The following is a 22,230-nucleotide window of genomic DNA, read 5'->3' as shown; positions in this document are numbered from 1 at the left end:
CTTATTGCTTTGCTTTATCTGCTACCTATGACAATGCTGCATTGAAATGTATTGTGTAGTGCCGTAGATTTCTGCAACTAGGAACTTAAGTATACAGTCACTGGTTCCCCACCTCCCTCCACTTTTTGAAAAGCTTCTTCCCCCCAAAATAAAATTTCAAACTGGAACATTAATACATTTTGAGATGCTTTGGCACTTGTAAGCAAAAGTTGCTAAATCAGACCAGAAGCCCATCTAGTCCAATGGTGTCTGAGAAAAAATTGCTAATTATTTACATTGTATTATTTATAATGTGGTGTTATTACATCCCTGCATCAGGTCCTCCCTTCTCCCTTTGTACCATGTAGTAACATGTGCTCCAAGTCCTGATATTGTATGTTTCCCCATCCACTGCTCCATATCACTGGAGACAGTGATATGACAACACAATCCCATGATGTCATGAGGGAAATAATACGGCAGTTTGGAAGGGGTAAAAGGAGAGAGCTGGACGCAGGTGCTGCTTGGGTAGCCTCCCCCATCTCTCATAACGTTTTCTTTTGCCCCTCAACTTGGTATATTTGGCAAGTCACATATCCTGGAGTTGGGAGGACCTCTGAGGTCTTGCAGTCCAACCTCCTACTCACTACAGGAATTTGCTACAGCAGGGTTTCTTAACTGCGGGTTCCCAGATGTTGATGGACTACAGCTCCCATCATCCCCAGCCATGTCTGGGGATGATGGGAGTTGTAGTCCATTAACATCTGGGGGGCCCAAGATTGAGAAACCCGGTGTTACAGCTTCCCTGACAGATTATTATTACTATTTGTCTGGCGGGGGCCGGCTCCAGCCTTACCAGCTCCCTCAGCAGCCAAGGCCAGAGAGGCCCCGGGCGGGGCAGGCAGCCAGGCAGAGCAGCCCGATGAGCGGCCAACCAAGACGCTGCAAGACCAAGGAGCCGGGCTAGAGCGGCCCGGGGAAGGGTGGGGGCGAGTGAAGGAGGAGGCGGCAGCAGACAGAGGCACAGCTGAGGGGGATAAGGGTGTGAGCAGCCTGATATGGCAGGGCAGAGGTCCAAATAGCAGGGGCGTGGGATGCATCAGTTGTCAGGAGGGATTTAAGGCAGGCTGGGCCAGTGATTAGGGGCAGTTGGAGGGTGAGTGATGGAGGCCTCCGGAGAGAGACTGCCAGACCCAAGGAGCCTGGAGGAGGAGGACTCGGGTGAACCAAACCCCTCCCCTCAAAAACTCTGCAGCCCTGCCTGGGGAAGGTGAGAGGGAGAAATAAACAAGAGAATGGCCCTGGAGAGGCTAGGGTTGTGACACTATTATTTATATAGCACTTCCCAACAAACAAGTTCTCCAAGTGGTTTACATCGAAAAAGAATAACAAGAAAGAAATGGTCCCCTGTCCCCAAAGGGCTCACAGTTTTAAGAAGTGGTACATCTGCTGGTAACCCCCGACTGGATTACTGTAATGCGCTCTATGTGTGGCTGCCCTTGTACGTAGTCCGGAAGCTACAGTTGGTCCAGAATGCAGCAGCCAGGCTGGTCTCTGGGTCATCGAGGAGAGACCATATTACTCCCGTATTGAAGGAGTTACACTGGCTGCCGATATATTTACGGGCAAAATACAAGGTGTGGGTCATAACCTATAAAGCCCTACACAGCTTGGGCCTTGGTATTTAAGAGAACATCTTCTTCTTCATGAACCCCACCACCCATTGAGATAATCAGGAGAGGTCCATCTGCATTAGCCACTGGCTCGTTTGGTAGCCACTCAGGGATGGGCCTTCTCTGTTGCTGTCCCGAGGCTTTGGAATGCGCTCCCTAGTGAAATAAGAGCCTCCCCATCTCTGACAACTTTTTAAAAGCCTTTAAAGACGCTTCTGTTCACCCAGGCTTTTAACTGATATTGTTGTTTATTGTTTTAATGTTGTTTTTAGAATATTGTTTTAATATTTTAAATTGTTGTGTTTTAAATGTCTTGTTTTTGTTTTTAATTAATGTTTTACCTTTGTTTTTATCTTCTTGTAAACTGCCCAGAGACTTAAGTTTTGGGAGGTATAAAAATATGTTAAATAAAAGAAAGAAAGAAAGAAAGAAAGAAAGAAAGAAAGAAAGACAAGGTGAACACCAGCAGCAGCCAGAAGGATGCTGTGTTGGGGCTGGAGAAGTCCAGTTGTTCTCCTGCTGTTTAATCTAAAGAGAATAACCACTTCGAAAGGTGCCCCCCTTTGCTCAGTTAGCAGGGGTAGCAGGGATTGCAGATGGCTGTTCAGCTCTCTTTTCAAACCTTTCGAGAAGGAGAGCTCACCACTGCATGGCAGACTGTTCCACTGTCAAACAGCTCTTACAGTTGTTGTTGTTAATAATTCGATTTCTATACCGCCCTTCCAAAAATGGCTCCAGGCAGTTTACACAGAGAAATAATAAACTAGCTGACCAGGCGCTTGTTCTCCCTAACTCTTTCCCCAGGCATCTCTGACATCTGCCCGGCCCGCTTCTCACCCCTGCTCCCCACCCATGGTTTCTGGCCAGCTTGCCAGCCTGTTCGCTCCTGCTGCTGCCTCCTCCTCTTCCTGGCGGTCTAGCCTCCTGACCCGGGTGGCTGCGCAGGGCCCTCCTCCTCCTCCTCCTCCTCGCTGCGGCTCGTCCCACCGCCTGCCGGCTGGCCTGCCACCCGCTGCCATGTTCCCCAGCAGCAGTTCAACAGCCTCCTGAGTCCTGCTGTGCACGAGCCTTCGCCACCCAGCCAATCTGCTGGGTGCCAGTATGCTTTCATCGCATCAGGATGGGCACGTCTATGAGGATTAAATATATAGATAAGACGGATCCCTGTCCCCAAAGGGTTCCTAATCTAAAAGAGAGAGCCAGCGTGGTGTAGTGGTTAGAGTGCTGGACTAGGACCGGAGAGACCCGAGTTCAAATCCCCATTCAGCCATGATACTAGCTGGGTGGCTTTGGGCCAGTCACTTCTCTCTCAGCCTAACCTACTTCACAGGGTTGTTGTAAGGAGAAACTCAAGTATGTAGTACACCGTTCTGGGTTCCTTGGAGGAAGAGCGGGATATAAATGTAAAAATAAATAAATAAATAAATAAAATAAAATAAAATAAACATAAAATAGACACCAGCAACAGTCACTGGAGGTACTGTGCTGGGAGTGGATAGGGCCAGTTACTCTCCCCCGCTAACTAAAGAGAATCACCACGTTAAAAGGTGCCTCTTTGCCAAGTTAGCAGGAATCCCCAATCCCACAAATGAGTAGCCAATGCCGCTTCTCAGCTGAAAAGGGGTTAGGATTTAAAGTTAAAGGGGTTATCCCAGCTGCTTATCAGCTGAGAAGCAGTAGTAACATTTACAGTACACAAATTTAATTATTGGAGGATAATTTTGGTCATTTGACAGGCTGGGGATTTAAAATTTAAAGGGATTTTCCTTTTAACTTTTACATTCCAAACAGAAAACCTCTTAAAAGACCAAAGCTACTCCTACAATAACTAAATTAGGATATCAGGAAGTCACCTCCTCGTTTCTAGCCTAAATCTGCTTCCTCACCATTCCAACCCATTGATTCTTGCCCTGCCCTCAGGAACCACAGATTTAATTGTTTTATTTTTCAAATTCGTAAGTAAAGTAAAGTGTGCCGTCGAGTCGGTGTCAACTCCTGGTGACCACAGAGCCCTGTGGTTGTCTTTGGTAGAATACAGAAGGGGTTTGCTATTGCTTCCTCCTGCACAGTTGAGATCATGCCTTTCAGCACCTTTGTATATCGCTGCTGCCTGATATAGGTGTTTAGTCTGGGAAACATACTAGCGGGGATTCAAACCAGCAACCTCTGGCTTGCTAGTTAAGTCATTTCCCCGCCGCACCATTAGGTGGCTGTAATTTGTAGCCTCCCCAAACTTCCATGTCTGGGCGGAGTGCAACAACATAAAAAGATTAAAAATGAAAGCCTTAAAACAATTTAAAACCAAGCTTGCTCCTTTCCCCACATGACAGCCCTTCAGATATTTGAAGATGGCTGTCATATTTCCCATTAGCTGCCTCTTTTTCAGGCTCAGCATAGCCAGCTCCTTCAACTGTTCTTCATAGGAACTGGTTTCTCTTGATTTCCGAGAGAAAGGATTTCCAGAGCTGAAGCAGAGTCACTTATGTTACTGTTTTGGGTGCCTTTGCCATTCTAACATGATACATATTCATTCATTCATTTAATTTATATAGCACCCCATCCAAATAGCTCTGGTCGGTGCACAGCAGCAAAAATAAAACCTGCGAATCAGTCATTAAAAAACAATCATTACAAAACAATTTAAAAACAGTTAAAAACCATTAACAATTAAAACAGTTTGAAAAGTAAACCCTCGAAGGCCAGGCCAAACAGATAGGTTTTAAGGGCTCTCTTGAAGGCCAAGAATGAACACAAGCTACGGATTTCTGCTGGGAGCGCATTCCACAGCCCAGGAGCAGCTACAGAGAAGGCCTGCCTCTGAGTCACCACCAGACGAACCTGTGGTAACTGGAGACAGACCTCCTCAGATGACCTTAACGTGTGGTGGGGATCATGCAGAAGAAGGTGCTCTCTAAGGTAACCTGGACCTAAGCCGTTCATATCAGCAGCCAGTGCAACTGTTTTAAAACAGGTACAATATGGTCTCTCCGGGTTACCCCAGAGACCAGTCTGGCTGCTGCAATATAGGCAGTGAGCTCAAGGAAACGTCTTCACTGATAATAAAAGTCTCAATGGAATGATAATTAGGCTTGTTGCCCAATTGAAGAACATAGGAAGCTGGTAGACCTTATACAGGTAGACCTCAGTATCCATGGGGGTTCTGTTCTCCACTGCTACCATGGAAATTGAAACCGTGGCATTAACTCAATGGGAATTGGGAGTGGGGGTAGTTTCTAGGAAGCTAGATAAAAGGGCAAAAATAAACCAAAAATGCCCCCCTCTCAAAAAAGGGATAAAAGTGCCCAACCATGCTCCGCAAGTCTCCAGCTGTCCAGGAATGCCCCTCGAATTGGGGATTTTTTAAAAAGCTACAAAATGGCTCCTTTTCTTAAAATGGTGGCCAGAAATGACCTCCAAGGTCATTTCTGGCCATCCCCGACCCATGGATACATGGAATTAACCCTCTGTTTTGCTGGGTTTTTTTTACCATGAATACGCGTAAGCCTCTGTTGTACTGAGTTAGACCATAGGTCCATCTTGCCCAGTATATGCATAGGATTAGGCTAAAATCATTCAGCTTAATCTTATGTATGTTTACTCAGCAGTAAATCTCACTGAGTTCAAGAGGACTTACTGCTTGGGAAGCATGCATAGAATTGCAGCTGCCAGTCAATTCATTGTATGAGTTTTAGTTGATGAAATTTGCATAAATTAGGCCCTGGGTATTTACATTAGGGTCTGGGTATTTAGGAGAACATCATCTTCACCATGAGCCCCACTGCCTACTAAGATCATCTGGAGAGAATTGCCTGCAGCTGCTGCTAACTCATCTGGCGGTTACTCGGGAACGGGCCTTCTCTGTTGCTGCTCCTGGACTTTGGAATGTACTCCCTATTGAGATAAGAGCCTCCCCAGCTCTGGAAACTTTTTAAAAGGCACTGAAGACACGTTTATTCACCCAGGCTTTTAATTAGATTTATAGTTTTAAATAAATTTAGGTTTAAATTTAAATAAATTTAGGTTTTAAATGTTTTTACTCTTTTAAATGATTTTAATTGTTAATTGATTTTAAATTATTTTAATTGTAAACCGCCCAGTGACACAAGTTTTGGGCAGTATAGAAATATTTTTAAATAAATAAATATGCGTGAAATGATTTGCATATGACTAAAACAATATGATTGAAACAAGAACCATATTTCCTTTGCTCTCAGACAGGGGGAGTCATTAGGAGGTAGCACCTAATGATTTGCTTAGAGCCTTGACTCTCATCAGCTGCCTCCCTCCTCCATGACCTCTTTCAGAAAGGAAGTGCAGCAGTGGAGGCACCTGCAGAGAGCATGAGAGAGAGCTCCTAGCCCCACCTAGCTCTCTGCTGCTTCCACTGCACAGGCACTGCATTATAATAGTAGAGCCTTTAAAAAAACATATGTGATTATTCCAGGAATGTAGGAACACAGGTCAGACCATTGGTCCATCTAACTCAGTATTGTCTACACTGACTGGTAGCTGTTATCCAAGGTTTCAGGCAGGAGTCTCTCCCAGCCCTACCTGGAGATGTCAGGGAGTTAACCAGTTGATCGATCACTGAGCTACAGCTCCATCCCCTCAGGGAAATATCTTACAGTGCTCACATGTAGTCTCTCATCCACATGCAAGTCAAAGTGGACCCTTCTTGGCAAAGGGGACAATTTGTGCTTGCTACCACAAGGCCAGCTCTTCTATGATTGAGTTTAATTATCAAAAAGGGAGCTGTGGGCCCAGGACCTAGATCTTTTAGCAATGTTCCTGCTCTCAGATGTGTGCCATAGTAAACAGGGGTATTGGCTGGGTTTAGATATAACATGGAACTCCGGATCCAATGGACCTATAGTTCTGTGTCCCCCTCCCCTGCTTTCCTGACCACAGTTAGATGTTGGGGAGAGGTCATTGAGACTGCAGAGAGATGGGAGAGCTGGCTGTGTGGGCTTCCTTCTTTACTGAAGCTCCTCCCTCACTCTGGCTGCTATTGGTTGTGCGGGCTGTCCTCAGTAAAGAAGGAAGCCCACACAGCCAATAGTAGCCAGAGTGAGGGAGGAGCTTCCTCCCTCAGCTCCAGTTTGGGATAAGGCTAACAGCAGTGCTAGTGTTCGGATGTAACACTGGCTCCGCCAAACTGGAGGTTAGGACAATGAAACTTAGAGAGAACCAAAGGTAATAAATTGAATTTGGGGAGGGAAACCATGGGTCAATTTCCCCCTTTAACTGCAGTTTGCTGCATTTGGATGTTCGGTTATTGAAACCAGAGGTGAAAGGATCTCCGGTTTTGTTTGTCTGAACCTGGCCATTCCCTCCTATGTGAGAGGAAAGGAGGATGCCTCTTTCTGCTGCCAATTAAATTGAGGGGCATCATTGCAGTTGATTACAATTTTCTCAATCATGTAATCTCAACAATTAAGCACCATAGCCCTGATGGTGATGTCATGGCAGCTCTCCTTTCTCCCATCCCATCTGCAACATCTCCCCTCCCTTTTCCTGCAGTTTCCACACAGGCAGCCCTAGGCAAAGATTTCTTGCAGACAAAGAGCATACAATTCCTCCTTTGCTCAGAAAGTCTTTGCATCGCTCTTTTAAAGTGGGTTATATCCAGGGTACTGATTCAGTCCACCTAATTCTCTCTGGCCTCACAATACCCAATATTCACAACCTCTGCTGATCCTTCAGAAGCCCATACTTAGGTTGTTCCACTTAAAACAGATCAAAATCTGGGTTTCTACTAAGGCAGAAATATGTTCCTTTTGGCCATTGTGGCTGGGGATGATGGGAGTTGTAGTCCAACAATATCTGGGACCCAAGTCTGAGAACCCCTGTATCAGACTATTTGTAAAGGATATATACTTTACATGATTTGGGAACTATAGTTCTATGGTAAACTCCGCAGTAGAATGCCTATCATTCTCATCAAAATCTGTTCTTGGTCTTCTTTACTCATAAGTATGTTTGTTTTGAAGTAATCAGTCGATGCTGTTTGAGTTCACACACCAGACATGAAAATTCAAAACACATATGAATGGCTGATTCTCCCAGAATACTAATCATGTAATTAACAAATGGGAATACCTTCCGACAAAAGCATCATCAGCATGCATTTTGGAAAATATATGGGAGCAGATGTTAACAGTCCTTGACTGGGCAAAGTGGTGGTTGGCTGGATATGGTTCTTATTCAGTGTTGAAAAAGTGCCTCAGAGCACAGCTGTCAACAGACTGAAGTGAAATAGCAAGAAGGCATTGTGCGAGAGTGCACACAGGTGTGTGGCTTAGTCAATGGCTAGGATTTATTTCTATTTATTTTTATGTGCAGATACAGCAGCAGAAAGCAGGCTCACCAACTGGATGCAAATCTGGATGGGAATGCAACAGATTTAGAGGCTGGAATCAGAGTATGAAGTGCTGAAGAACGCAGTTGTGTGTAATTGTGGTCTTCCACTTTGCAGATGGAAATGATTTGGTTCACACTGGTTTTGCGCAGGTCTGAATGATTACGGAAGACACCCTGGAGAAAACACAAAAGCAAGCAAGAGGAGATGCGGCTAATGCTAATGGGAATCTAATCACCAGCAGGAGCTCATTCAAAACATTAAAGCAGCTGCTGAAGCATTGCGGGGCTGAAACCTTGAAGACATCAGCCAGTCATTTACAAACAGTGAGATCCTTTGATGTCCTCCCCATTTTGCTCCCCTGATGATGGCGAATGTCAAACTGTCCATTATGTGCCAATAAAGTGTGGCAACTTGAGCTGTGCCCAGAATTGCACACAGGAGGACAAGGTTACAGGGCCAGAGTGAGGGTGCAAGGAGGCTCTGCTTCACACTAATGTGCTCTGTAGCCCTGTCCCCTACTCCTCATAGATACAACATTTGTCTGGAGAGACAAACAGTGTACTTTGTAAGAGATCTGATGGGAACTCTGAGCACCCAGCGATCTCAATCATAGAGGGTGGGATCTCTCTGTGAGTATGTTTGTCTCTGTAGCCCAGGGCTGCACAGCTTCAGCTCTCCAGCTGTTGTTGGACTGCAACTCCCATCATCCCCAGCTCCAGTGACCAAAAGCCAGGGAAGATGGGAGTTGTGGTCTAATGACTGCAGGAGAGCTGAACGGCCCTGCTGTAGACAAATGCTGTATGCACGGAGAACATGTGCACAAGGTTTAAGAGTGCATTGGCACAGGGGATGGGGCTTTGCTGGTGCACTCTCATAGGTACACCAGTATGCCTATGTGTTTCATGATTGATTTGATTGATGGTTGAATTTATATACTGCCTTTCACTAAGAATAATCCCAGGGCAATTCACAACATATTAAAGCAATACGAATCTATTAAAAAACCAGTACAAATATTAAATATTAAATATACAAATCTGTTAAGGAATGAGAAAATAAACACTAAATAAAACAATTTGAATGCAAATTGGACTAGCATTCTAATAATATTGGGCAACCCAATATTAGAAATTGTGTGAATTAAAAAGCATGTGAAATCATGGCTTTTTGCCTAGGCTTCTATATGAATGTTCCTATTGCTGCTGCTTTGTTTCTCTTATGGTTATATTGTGCTTCTTTTTAAATCTTTTAATTACATATGAGCCCAGGGGTCAAGCTGTGCCATCCCTCTCCACCAGACAGAGATCTTGGATGCCATCCCATCAGCAAAAGGAGTTACCTTCAGGACACAAGTTGTAAAGAGAGAACACTACTATCGTACCAGGAGCCCTTAGTGCTGGTGGTATATTCTTTCTTGCAGCAAAATCCTATGGATGTTTATGAAGAAGTAAGTGCCATTCTGATAAATGGGGCTTACCTCTAGTAAATGAGTTTATGATTGCAGAGCAGTGGCGTAACAAGCTCTGCCTGTGTGCAAAAACTGATCATGGGTCTCATCATCCGATACTTTCCCCACTGGGATAAACCATGGCAGATTACTGCATAGGCAATATAGGCAGTCGTCACCTGTGGCGGCAAATCTTGGGGAGTGGCATCTGAAGGGAAAATTCTCACCCCCGTTTTTACAACCTTTAAAAACGCTGCTATGTAGTGGCGGAGGCTCCGCCCACCTCCTAAACCATCACAGGAGGTGAGGTTGGGCTTGGGCAGTGGAGGACGGCAGCAAAAGAGGTCCTCCCTCACGCCCGGCTTACTTACAAATTACACAGAGCAGGTGATCTGGGGCCTCTGCACTTGCGTGTGCATGAATAGAGGCCCGAAATCGTCCACTCTGAGTCATTTGCAAATAAGCCAGGCTGGAGGGAGGATCTCTTTCTCCACCATCCTCCAGTGCCTGACCTCATTTCCTGTGATGGTAGGAGGGGGGCAAAGTCTCCACTGCTACAGAGTAGCATTTTAAAGGTTAAAAAAAAAAGATGTTTCCCTCCCCCCACCAAGCTCCCTTATCCTTGTCCCCGGGGAGGCAAATCTTTGGCTGCCTATGGGCAGCAAAAAGATTAATCCGCTCCAGGGATCAGTGGGAAACTCAATAGCTCTGACAGTTATCAGCACCCTCTCCAATCTAGAAGTCCCAGGATAGGACTGGAATAAAACATGTATATGTCTGTAGTGTAGATAGGTGCCTACCAGCTACATCTCACCCTAGTGCCGAAGGATGACACTTTGCCTCCAGTGCTGCCGGTGGCAATTATGACATCACCTGTGGTTTCTCTCTTATGATGTGCTCATTGTCTCCTGATGGTTGAAGCTCAATGGTGTGGATTCAGATGATGCAGGAGAAGACATAGCATCTCACAGGAGCAGCTTGGTTCACCTCCTTCTAGCCCAAGAATAGATGGGGAAATCATGGCAAAGCAGTTGTGCTCCTTTTAAATATACAAATGAGTAGTAAGGCTGTCAGGAGGCTTTACACACAGGGCTTCTGCCCTGAATCTCCTTCAGGAGAGAATGTGTGCATTCATACACCAGGCAAACTTACCCCGAAGTCCGTTCGAGATCCTTGAACCCACTCCACACACAAGTCGGGCGTTGTGATGCAGATTCTAGCTTATCTTGAGGTATTTCCGGTTTTTTTTAAATGCTAGTTTTAAGCTACTTTTTCTGAAAATGCCAGAGCAAACAGGAAGAGGCGCTGACATAAAATCATTAGCATGATCAGAGGCATGGTCCCTTCAGAAATGCAGATCCATCTATGCAGGGAACTCTCCCCCCCGCCCTCCCATTGGCTAGGAAGGAAAACACTGATGCCCGTCATGTGTACTTGCAAAAACAAAACCCGAGAGCAGAGGGGAGGGGCTGCTTCCCTCAATGCCGTGAGTGTACTTCGAAGTGGCTTCGCTCAACATTTACTCCGAAGCCTGAAGCCAAGTGCAAATAACCTCCAGGTAAGATGTATTTTTCTGTTCTAGATCAGGAATTTGTAATGGCTGGAGGCAGTTTGAAATGAAGCAATCGAGCAGATGAGGCAAGTATTTCAGCATCTCTAAATACCAAATTCTTTCACCCCCTTTCTTTGTTTGGCTCTGTAAATAACTTTTGCCAAGGCTTAATCCTAGAGACAGTAGGGGGAAAGTTACTACATTGCCTGGAATAGTATCTTCACCCCGGAAATAGACCAGCTTGAGCAGGAAACTACAGACAAATACAAACAATTAGAGAACCTTCATTCTGAGAATCATCTGCAAAAGCTTAAAAAAAAAGATTCTGCCAAATTTAAGAAAATAAACTCATAACAAAAATCATGACACAAGGTAAGGAATGATTCAAGGTAAGGAACATAACTTGTTGCACTGTTTCAGAAAAGGAGAAGCAAAAAACTTCAGATATTATCACCAGCACAGAAGTATGTACTTTGTTGCTAAAGAAAGCAGCCATTTGGTTTCTTTCCTAAAGAATGAGAGGCAACACGATCACAAAGTGCTTTATTAGCAGGAAATGGCTTGGCTTCAAATGCATGGTTTTCAATCAGTTTAAGAAAGCAACATCATAACACAAAGTCTGATGATACACATTGTTGCACTGTTTCTGGAAGGAGGAAGTGTAAAAGATCACAGGTGATCACCACCAACATGGAGGTAAGTCCATTCTTGACAAAGAAAATGACTACTCTTTTTTCTTTTCTGGACCACTGGCCTTTTCAAACCAATCTCAGAAGACATCTATCATGGTTAAATGCTGATCTGATCATTTTGATTACTGTTTTCCAGATTGGAAGGTCATCATCATCATCAATTTTATTACAGCCATTGGCCAGCAGAAGTAGAAACAACAAACATATCCAATACAACAATACTAAAACACGATAAAACAAAATACAGTAATTCATAAAAAATTAGTTTAAAAGGCATAAACAGCAGATTGGAAGGAATTTTCCAGTTTACAAGGAACTAGGGGTGTGCACAAATCAATTTCTGCCATTCGATTCGAGGTCGAATCGAGGGGAATGCAGGGGAAGCCAACTTGTAATATACATGATCCTGAATCATATGCAAATGACTTTGCTTGAGAAAACAGATGGATTGCAGTTCTTTGTAGGGAAGTGCAGGCTGATTCAACCACTAACCGATTCCAGTCAAATTAAGGGTGATTCAATGATTCTACCCGAATCAAATTACCCTGAAAAAAGGGGCCAGATTTGAGATAGAACAGTGTCACCCCCGGTTCAACCCAAATCTATTTGGATGCCATTTTGAGGCCCCTTTTGCTGGGGAAACGGGCCTCAAAATGGTGGGGAGAGCTGGTCTCTGCGGAAAACCTGGAGAGATCCACAGGTAGACCAACTCTCCGCTCCAGACTTTGTGCGTCAGCCCTCTTTGGAGAGCTGGTCTATCTGCTGATTTCAATTGGTAGACCCAATTGGAAGGCACCAGGTTCAGCCTCTGGCATCTCCACGTAGGGTTGGAAAATACCCATCCAAAACCCTGGAGTGCTGCTGTCCATCAGTGTACACAATGCTGAACTAGATGGACCAATGATCTGACTCAGTATAAGGCAGCTTCCTATATAGCCTATGAGAGCCACACCCATCAGAGATGACTGCTGTGTGCAGAACTGGGTGGTTTCCCCCTTAGTTGTCATTACAGTGTGGGAGAAGTTTCTCTGGTGGTTTCTGATCTTTCTTCTGCACCCTTCGTGCCCTCTATTGAAGGTCCAGGTCACCACACAGGCACACCTTGCTGCTGGTGCACTGCTGCCCCGGCCACCATCAAATCTGGTAGTGTTGGATCAGGAAAAGGAGTGTCCTGTGGTCCCCAAGGGCAAGTGGCACCTACCATGCTGTGAAGCACCACCAGTGGTACGGATAGCACTGATAGTGCTTCAGGTGTTATTGTGGCCTGGGATGATGAGAGTTGTAGTCCAACAACATCTGGGGACCCAGGGTTGAAAACCTCTGCTCTAGGGCATTGCAGCCTATTCATAATGATGATGGATTGCTCATATTTCAGGTCCACAACATGACAAAGAATTATATGCAGAGCTTGTCACTAATTTGTATTGTTACGAGTTATTCTTGATCAGAAATGAAATCCCAATGGAAAACAGGACCTGTTACAGGAAGGATGAATCACAAATGATGAATTCACTCCTTTGATTTAACTACCTTGTATCCCCTCTATCAGTGCAGTTCCCTGCCAGCAACCTGTTTCCTGGCTCTGCATTTAATAATTCAAATGATATTACTAGATACCTGTACGAATAGAGAGGAGAGCTGGACTTGTGGTAGCAACCATGACTTGTCCCCTTAGCTAAGCAGGGTCTGCCCTGGTTGCATATGAATGGGAGACGAGAAGTGTGAGCACTGTAAGATATTCCCCTCAGGGGATGGAGCCGCTCTGGGAAGAGCATCTAGGTTCCAAGTTCCCTCCCTGGCTTCTCCAAGATAGGGCTGAGAGAGATTCCTGCCTCCAATCTTGGAAAAGTCGCTGCCAGTCTGTATAGACAATATTGAGCTTGATAGACCAATGGTTTGACTCGGTATGTGGCAGCTTCCTATGTTCCTATGCAGTGGCCACAGTAAACCCCTTTGCTGTCCTCCCCATTTTGCCCTACTGATGTGCTGAATGACAACACTGTTCATAAGGGCTGAAGTGCGGCAACCCTAATCATGCCCAGAGTTGCCCACAGTATAATATGTTGCACTGCTTAACCCACTGCAGGGTTATTGTGATTAACTGCAGCTTGTGTTCATGGCAGAATGCTTAGATATCTAGCTTAAGTAAACCACAACCAGAACCTTAATAAAAGATACAAACATATATCTAGGAAAGGGATCTGCATTGATACGACAGACACAATTGCAACTACTATCAATGGCCATTACATACATATGAAATGTATATATGACAAGTTTTCTCGATAACAACCTGTTTCGATACGTTATCAGACTTATAAAAACATATATGTGAATGCACAAATTCAAAGCTTCACAAAGATATAGGACTGCTAAAGCAAAAAGTGTTTTGTGAGGGTAACTGGAAATAAGTTTGGAAACATGTTTTCAGGGATTTAATTACTTTCTTTCTCTTTTAGATCCAATTTTATAATTAAGCTGAGGAATCCACTTCTCTATATTCACTGTTTTGTAACTGTAAATACACGTGGGTCAGTTTTTGCATTAACAGTCTTTTACCTTTATGTATCTTTGAGTTTGTCCATTCACATATATCTTCTTATACATCTGATAAAGAATCAAAATGAGTTATCTGTAAAACTCTTCATATGTATGTTTATAGGTATGTATTGGTCATTGTTTGTAGTATCTATACAGATCCCTTTGCATGTTTGTTTGTACCTTGGTTTTTGATTGAGGTTACAGTTTGTGGTTTATCTTTGATCGTTTTAGAACCTCCGCCGCCTCCTCCGTGGTTGGTTAGAGGTCTGCTCTGCTTTGCTATGGGCATGCCAGAATCTTGGCTGAAAAAGTCAGCCCAGAGAGAACAGAAGGAGCTAGTTACTGACATATAATCATGAGACCAGCTTAGCTGGGTCAGGACAAAGGTCTGTGTAATGCAGCGTCCTGTTCCCCAACTAGAAAGAGCGACCAACTAGATCCTTTAGGATCATAAGCAGGCCATGGAAGCCACAGCTTCCCCTTCCAGATGTTTGTTCCCTGCATTGGATATTAAGAGGTATACTACCTCTGAAGATGCATGTTCTAGTTCGCTACCGTCACAAATAGCTGTGTTAATAAGAGTTCTCCATGAAATTGTGTGATCTCCTTTTAAAGCAGGGCTGCACAACTTCGGCCCTCCAGCTGATGTTGGACAAGTCCCATCATCACTGACCATTGTGGCTGGGGATGATGGGCATTGTAGTCCAACAACAGCTGGAGGGCCACTGTTGAGCAGCCTTATTTTAAAGACAAACGAGTGACCATCATTGTGTCTCATGGCAATAAATTCCATAAATTAATTACCTGTCATGTGAAGAAACACTTTCTTTTGTCTTCCTTGAATTTCTGACCAATCAATTTCATTGAATGACCTTGAGTTCTCATATTAGAAGAGAAGGTGATACACTCAGGCGCATCCTGCCTCGGAGAGGAGTGTAGTCGGTGCCTTGGACTATACTTTATGGCCAATGGTGATACTTCTGGGATTCCCCCATGCCTGTCAGCTACAATCTGAGTGGTATCAGGGAATCCTTTCCTAGAGCATGCTTACTTGCTCCCTTGGATAATGCCACTGTCCACATATTGGCAGATTGGACTGGGGTGGGGAGCAAAACGGTGGTGTAGCCACTAAATCAGTAGTTCAGGTGCTCTCCATCACAGCCCCCCCCCCAGTTATGCTCACCCCAACAGCCACACCCCATAGCCACACCCCCAGGGCTACACACCCCACTTACTTATTTAGGGCTGCACACCCCACTTAGATAACTGGGAAAAAAAATAGGGGTGGGGATTCTCTTGCAAGAAGTCAAGGATATGCAGTCCTATACCCACTTACCTGAGAGTAAGCCCCATTTAATTTAGTTGACATTCATAGGATTGCACTGTAGTTTAAGTACTATGATTTCAGTGGCTTTGCTCTACACATCCAGCTGAGTGGGAGATTAAAGGACTGCTAATTGACATTAATTATTGGGATAAACAAATGACAGATGCAGCTTTAAATACAACAGCTCAAAAGTCCTCCAATCTGAGCTTTGGAAAACAGTGTCCCTGCTGAGACCCTGGCGGAAACACTGTACAGAGATGGTGACCCTGCCCGTTCCTGCAGCACTGGGAGAGCCAGCGTGGTGTAGCGGTTAGAGTGCTGGACTAGGACCGGGAAAACCCGAGTTCAAATCCCCATTCAGCCATGAAACTAGCTGGGTGACTCTGGGCCAGTCACTTCTCTCTCAGCCCAACCTATTTCACAGGGTTGTTGTGAGAACATAGGAACATAGGAAGCTGCCATATACTTAGTCAGACCATTGGTCTATCTAGCTCAGTATTGTCTTCACAGACTGGCAGCGGCTTCTCCAAGGTTGCAGGCAGGAATCTCTCTCAGCCCTATCTTGGAGATGCTGCCAGGGAGGGAACTTGAAACCTTCTGCTCTTCCCAGAGCGGCTTCATCCTGAGGGGAATATCTTGCAGTGCTCACACATCAAGTCTCCCATTCATATGCAACCAGGGCAGACCCTGCTTAGCTGTGGGCACAAGTCATGCTTGCTACCACAAGACCAGCTCTCCTCAACTAGAAGAAACGCAAGTATGTACAGTAGTACACCGCTCTGGGCTCCTTGGAGGAAGAGCGGGATATAAATGTAATAATAATAATAATAATGCTGCGTGGGACCTCCGCTCCTTGCTCAATAGGCACGGACAGATGCCTTTTATCATGTTGTTCCCCCTATGACAGCTTCATGCTTCAAGACCTACTTCAGATCCTCTTGCAGCTTGCTAGCATGCCTCAGAACTCAGTGTGTGTGTGTGTGGTGTGTGCGTGCCACCCCCCCCCCCGTTTTCAAGACTATAGCTGAGTTTTATATTCTACCCCGTAAATGATAGCGACATAATCTCCGAAGGTCAGCACAAATAGGAAAATGAGTTAAATTCCCAGTCTCTATGCTCTGCTGTTTCATGATAAAAGGAAGCAGCCATTTAGAAGAAGCTGCTCATTTAGAGTAGTTCTGGATCAACAGAGCTTGGTCTCCTCCAGGCAGTGTAAACATTTTGCTCATTGCTGGAGGTTACAGTAGGTTAACCCTCCAAAGCAAGTTAAAGCGTTAGATTTCTCAGGAGTCATATAAAGTGGGTTGAACTGCTGAAATGTACAGTTACAAATATCCCCATTCTAGCAGAGGTAATTTGTAAAGACAAATGGAATAACACACTTTCCCTTTAGCTGGAGATTCACAGCAAGCTCTAGGGTCTGTTTGGGATAAAGAAGAATAGAGATTCTACTTCTGAAGATGTTGTGCGGCAACAGTGACAACTCAGAGAGAGCTGCTTGTTGCTGCCATGGGTGAGGGTCCATTCACACACACACAGTAGTTGCAGGAAACACCTTTGTTGGCTTCTGGTTGCTCCAGCACTTGGAAGTTTTTCACACCCAGCTTTTAGTATGCATCTCCTCTGGAATGGAGGGTGTGCATTCACATACCAGACAAATTTACCCCAAAGTCCCTGTGAGCTATCAGGGAGCACTTCACTCACAATTCGGGTTTTTCATCATGCGTTAGTGTGTAGCCCGATTTAAATCCGGGAGGGATGTGCAAACAGGTTCAACATCAAATGTGTTTTGCATCGAACCTGTTCAGTTCGCCAGGTCAGGGTTGAACCGAACCCCATCCCCTGTTTGGTCCGATCCCGGACCGAACACACACACACACCTATATACCTTACCTCCCTTGGGGGAGTTGTTGGAGGCAGCGGTGGGGGTCTGTGGAGGTTCCCCCTCCCCCTGCCGGCCTCCCTTGCAGCCCAAACAGACCCGTTCAGCCAGATCTTTAGCCTGTTCGGCCCTTCCCCATCCAGCGCAGCAGCCATTTTGGAGGCCGCCATGCCTACACAATTGGCTTCTGAGTGGCCTAGTCATGCAGAGGCCAATTGCAGGTGCCGAGTCCTCCAAAATGGCCACCATGCCGGAGGGGGAAGGCCCGAACAGGCTGAAGAGTTGGATGAACAGGCTGATTTTGGCTGTAAGGGAGGCTGGTGGGGGCGGGGAACCTCCACGGACCCACCCGCCACGGACCCACCCGCCACCTCCAACAACTCCCCCGAAGGGGGTTACTTTTTAAATATAATTTTTAAAAAAGTCTGCGAACCCCCCGAACCGAACCAGGGGATAGTTTTGAGGGAGCACCGGACCAAACTGGCCCAGTCCAGTCTGGAATGAACTGGCCCAGTCCAGTTCGAGTCCAATCCGGACTTGAACCAAACCAGGCCAGCCGGTTCCGTGCACACCCGTAATATCCAGAGTAAAAAAAATCCACTTTTTGTGTCTCTTTGTGGGGGGACTTCAAACTTGCAGTAAAGCTTTGCAGAAAACTTGCAGTAAAGTCTGCCATCTGGGAATGCTCCTGGAGGCTTTACAGACAGGACTTCTACCCTGAATCTCCTTCAGAAGAGAGTGTGTGCGTTCACACAGCAGCCAAACTTACCCCAAAGTTCCTTTGAGATCCTTGGACCCACTCCACAAACAAATCGGGCTTTGTCTTGCAAATTCTAGCTTATCTGGAGTTATTTCTGAGTTTTTAAAATTCTGGATTTAAGCTACTTTTTCTGAAAACGCTGGAGCAAGTAGGGAGAGGCACTGACATAGAATCATTAGCATGATAAGAGGGATACGCTCTCTAGAAATGCAGATATAGCTCTTTAGAAAGCTCTTTCTCTCCCCCCCGCTCCATTGGCTGGAAGAAAAACACGGAGGCATGCCATGTGAATTTGCAAAAACAAATAACTGAGAGCAGAGGGGAGGGGCTGCTTCCCTCAATGCCATGAGTGTGATTCGAAGTGGCTTCACTCAACATTTACCCCGCAGCATGAAGCCACGTGCGAATAACTCCCTGGCAATCTGGTTGGAGAGGAGCCAGCCAGGGTTATGGGCGGGAGAGGAGCAGAGAGAGGGGTCTCCCTTCCTTGCACTCAGAATTATATAATCATAGAGTTAGACAGAACCTTGGAGATCATCTGGGCCAACCCCCTGCTCAGCACAGGAACCTGCAGCCCCTCAACAGATGGCCATCCAGCCTGTTAGAAAACCTCTAGCGAAGGAGAGCCCACCATTGCACCAGACAGACTGTTTCCACACTCTTAGTGAGTGGAGCAGCTCTTACTATTAGGACATTCTTCTTGATGTCTAGCCTGCATTTGCTGCTTTATTATTATAATCCTGCCTCCAGGAGCAACATAGTCCACTCCTCCTTCTGTGTGACAGCCCTTTGTGTATTTGAAGATGACTATCATATCCTGCCCTGCATCCCATCTTCTCTTTTCCAGACTATATATGCATTTCCTACAACAGTATATACAGCTTCTTCTACTCTCCTATACTAGGAGAGCCAGCGTGGTGTAGTGGTTAGAGTGCTGGACTAGGACCGAGGAGACCCGAGTTCAAATCCCCATTCAGCCATGATACTAGCTGGGTGACTCTGGGCCAGTCACTTCTCTCGCAGCCTAACCAACTTCACAGGGTTGTTGTGAGGAGAAACTTAAGTATGTTGTACGCTGGGCTCTGAGCAGGATATAAATGTAATAATAATAATAATAATAATAATAATAATATTCCTCTTGGTTGGAATAGGGTTGAAATAGCTTCTTCTACTATTCCTCTTGGTTGAAATTAAGAGGGCTTGGTTTCTAGATGTCTCACCATCTTTGTCGCCCTCCTATCAGGGGTGTAGCGACCGTTAAGTGGGGGGGGCAATTGTCCCCAGGCCCCAAGGGTCTGGGGGGTCCCCAAACTCCCCTCACCCTGATCCAGGATGCCCCCTCACCCCCTTCCGTATCCAGCTGGCAAGCAAAGTGCTTGTCGGCTGGGAGTGTGAGGCATGCCCCCTCTCCTCTCCAGCCAGTGTTCCATGCTGGCTGGGGAGGGATGCGCTCTTCCACCCCCAAGAGTGGAAGACCCTGCATTGGCCCCTCCCCTGCATCTGATGTCAGATGCAAGAGGGGCGGGGCCAGTGCATAGAACGAGGCTGTCACTGCCCCGGCATAGTTTCATTTCCTCATTTCCCCCATCAGTGGTTGGTGGAATCACGTAAGGGGACGCCTTTCCAGGGAAAGGAGCTCCTTTTCAGCTATTCCACCAATCACTGAGAGGGGAAATAAAACGATGTAGGGCTGAGACAGCCCCATTTTTTTTTGCACTGGCCCTGCCTCCCTTGCCCCTGACATCAGACGCAGGGGGTGTGGCTTGGGGCACACGTGCACTTTGCGGGTGTGAAAGAATACCCAGGGAGCAGGGTAGGTGTCGGTCAGACTTTGACTCCTGGCCCCCGCAAAGCTCCCTAATCCCCTGCCTCCTATGAATCGTTTCCCATTTATCTATGTCCTCAATGCAGTGCCCAGAACTGAACACAGTGGCTGACATACTTCACAAGAGTACATCAGCCTAGTTGCACTGAAGTTGTGCAATTTGCAAAAGTTATGGAAGTTATGCAGTCGCAAACTCTCTGCAAATTGTGTTACACAAGAACAGACCCATTGTAAACAATGGGGTTACTCTTGCATAATGTAATTTGCACACATTTTGCATTTGTGCAACATGCATAACGTATTCAAATGCAAAGTTACTAGGCTGGCATACTCTTGTGCAGTACGTCAACCAGTATTGCCAGTGAGGTTTGACCAGCACAAAATACAATGGAACTATTATTTCTTGTGATTTGGACACACTGGTTGACGTACTGCACGACATTATGCGCGGGTTGTAACTTAATATTCACACAGTTGCACAAGATCACTCTTGCGCTAACCACCACAAGTACTGTACAACTATCCTAGTCACCATTATTTGGACACTCCCCCACCACAAAAAAGTTTGGTAGATTTGAATTATTTCAGATAATTCAGAATTATTATTGATTTGAGTTAAATATATCTTCACCCACTTCTAATTGTAGCATGACTTTTCTATAAAAGGTTTTGATGTAAACCTCCCTGAACCATTTGGAGTGGCAGTATATAAATTGAATGAATGAATGAAAAAGTTAAACCACACGACAGAGTTGCAGTTCTTTGATATAATTCCCTTCCTTTTTGGAGTTAACTATTAGAGCAAGAGTTACTAACCTTTCACATTGATAATGAGTTCCTTGTGGTCTGGTTTGAGCAGCTTTCTGCTCTTGAAACCCAAGCTTGTAATCGGAGGCAATATTTCTGTTGTCAGCCTAGGACAAGGGGATTTGCAGCCTTGGATCCTCTTGCAAGGCAACATTCATTTGCTAATTACCTCTGCCAGACAATGAGTCTAGGCTGATCACTGACTCACCTTTGACCTACAATGATCAGACTGTCCTTAACCCCTTGAACTCACATTTCCCTGAAATAGTAAACGTCATTGTGAACTCAGCCACAACTTGCTTCTTGCGTGCCTGCCTACTAAGTGCGGGAACCTTCTTATAGCTGATTAATTTATACACACACCATTAGGCGCTTCTAATTATGGCAATAAATAGTCAAGTGGGCAAGCTTGTCCTTTGCACGTCAGTGAAAAGGTGCAAAGGTTTTTGCTAAAGGTGAATGTGGGTGGCTTTTCTCAGCAAGCTGATGTGTGTGTGTTTATGCAAGGGAGTGGGGAGGGGAGAGAGAGAGAGAGAATAGCACTATTACAGGTCCCTGACTGGCAGGCTGTCCACTCTGTATTTGTTTTCAAGTGCTTTGCATTTTTATCTGTTCCGACATTTGCTTGGTGCTTTGTACACCTTGAAAACTGCTCCAAAAAGAGGTGGTGACTTTGTGCCAGATAGAAGGGCCAATCAGTGAATGCATAGTCCTGCTCTCAGGAGGGGTGTGTGGCATAGGCGCTGGCCAATTAGTGCTGTGCAAATCAGACTATGCCTGAAAATCAGAACACAAACCAAAGAGAAGGGGGAATTAACGGAACCATGAAGGAGAAAAACAAGCCCAACCCGTGAACAAAATGCTCACCACTCTAAATCAGTAACAAAAGTAACATTGAACTATATACTAAACTTAATATAAAGTTTAATCAAAACAACCACTGTGTAACCAAAAACCAGTACACATGCAGTAAACTGTATGACTGGAAACATCCTATACAGAAAAATCAACCAGCCAGACATCTGTAACCAACATATATAAACAATAACTTACAATACACATGTAAAAACATTTAACTGTAAACTCCATTAGCGAACCCAAGGTCTATTAGAGGCAGGGAGATAACTCCAACAGCCAAAATTGGCAACAATTAATATATAGAAAATCAGAACAGGCTTACTGTTACTGCGCTTGATTTGGAAGCGGGAAGGCGAAGATGTCCAATATGTATGTTTCCTATGCCCAAATATGTACATAAGAACAGCTGTGCTGGATCAGTCCCAAGGCCTTTATCTTCCAGTATCCTGTTTCACACAGCAGCCCACCAAATGCATCTGAGGGCATGCCCTCTCTCCTGATGTTGCTCCCCTGCAACTGGTCTTAA

General features: G+C 45.3%; 1 long non-coding RNA gene across 1 annotated transcript; it reads left to right on the top strand.

Moving 5' to 3' along the window:
* The first annotated feature begins 1,536 nt into the window (after positions 1–1,536).
* On the top strand, positions 1,537–11,521 carry LOC128340318 (uncharacterized). The gene is made up of 4 exons (XR_008313595.1): positions 1,537–1,616; positions 7,995–8,336; positions 9,282–9,460; positions 11,043–11,521. It is a non-coding gene; the product is annotated as an uncharacterized LOC128340318 (long non-coding RNA).
* The last annotated feature ends 10,709 nt before the right edge of the window (positions 11,522–22,230 follow it).

Source organism: Hemicordylus capensis, chromosome 1 (assembly GCF_027244095.1).
Source record: "Hemicordylus capensis ecotype Gifberg chromosome 1, rHemCap1.1.pri, whole genome shotgun sequence".
In the NCBI taxonomy this organism is placed as follows: Eukaryota; Metazoa; Chordata; class Lepidosauria; order Squamata; family Cordylidae; genus Hemicordylus; species Hemicordylus capensis.
Note: the sequence above shows the minus strand (reverse complement) of the source record. Positions and strands in the feature narration are given on the sequence as shown.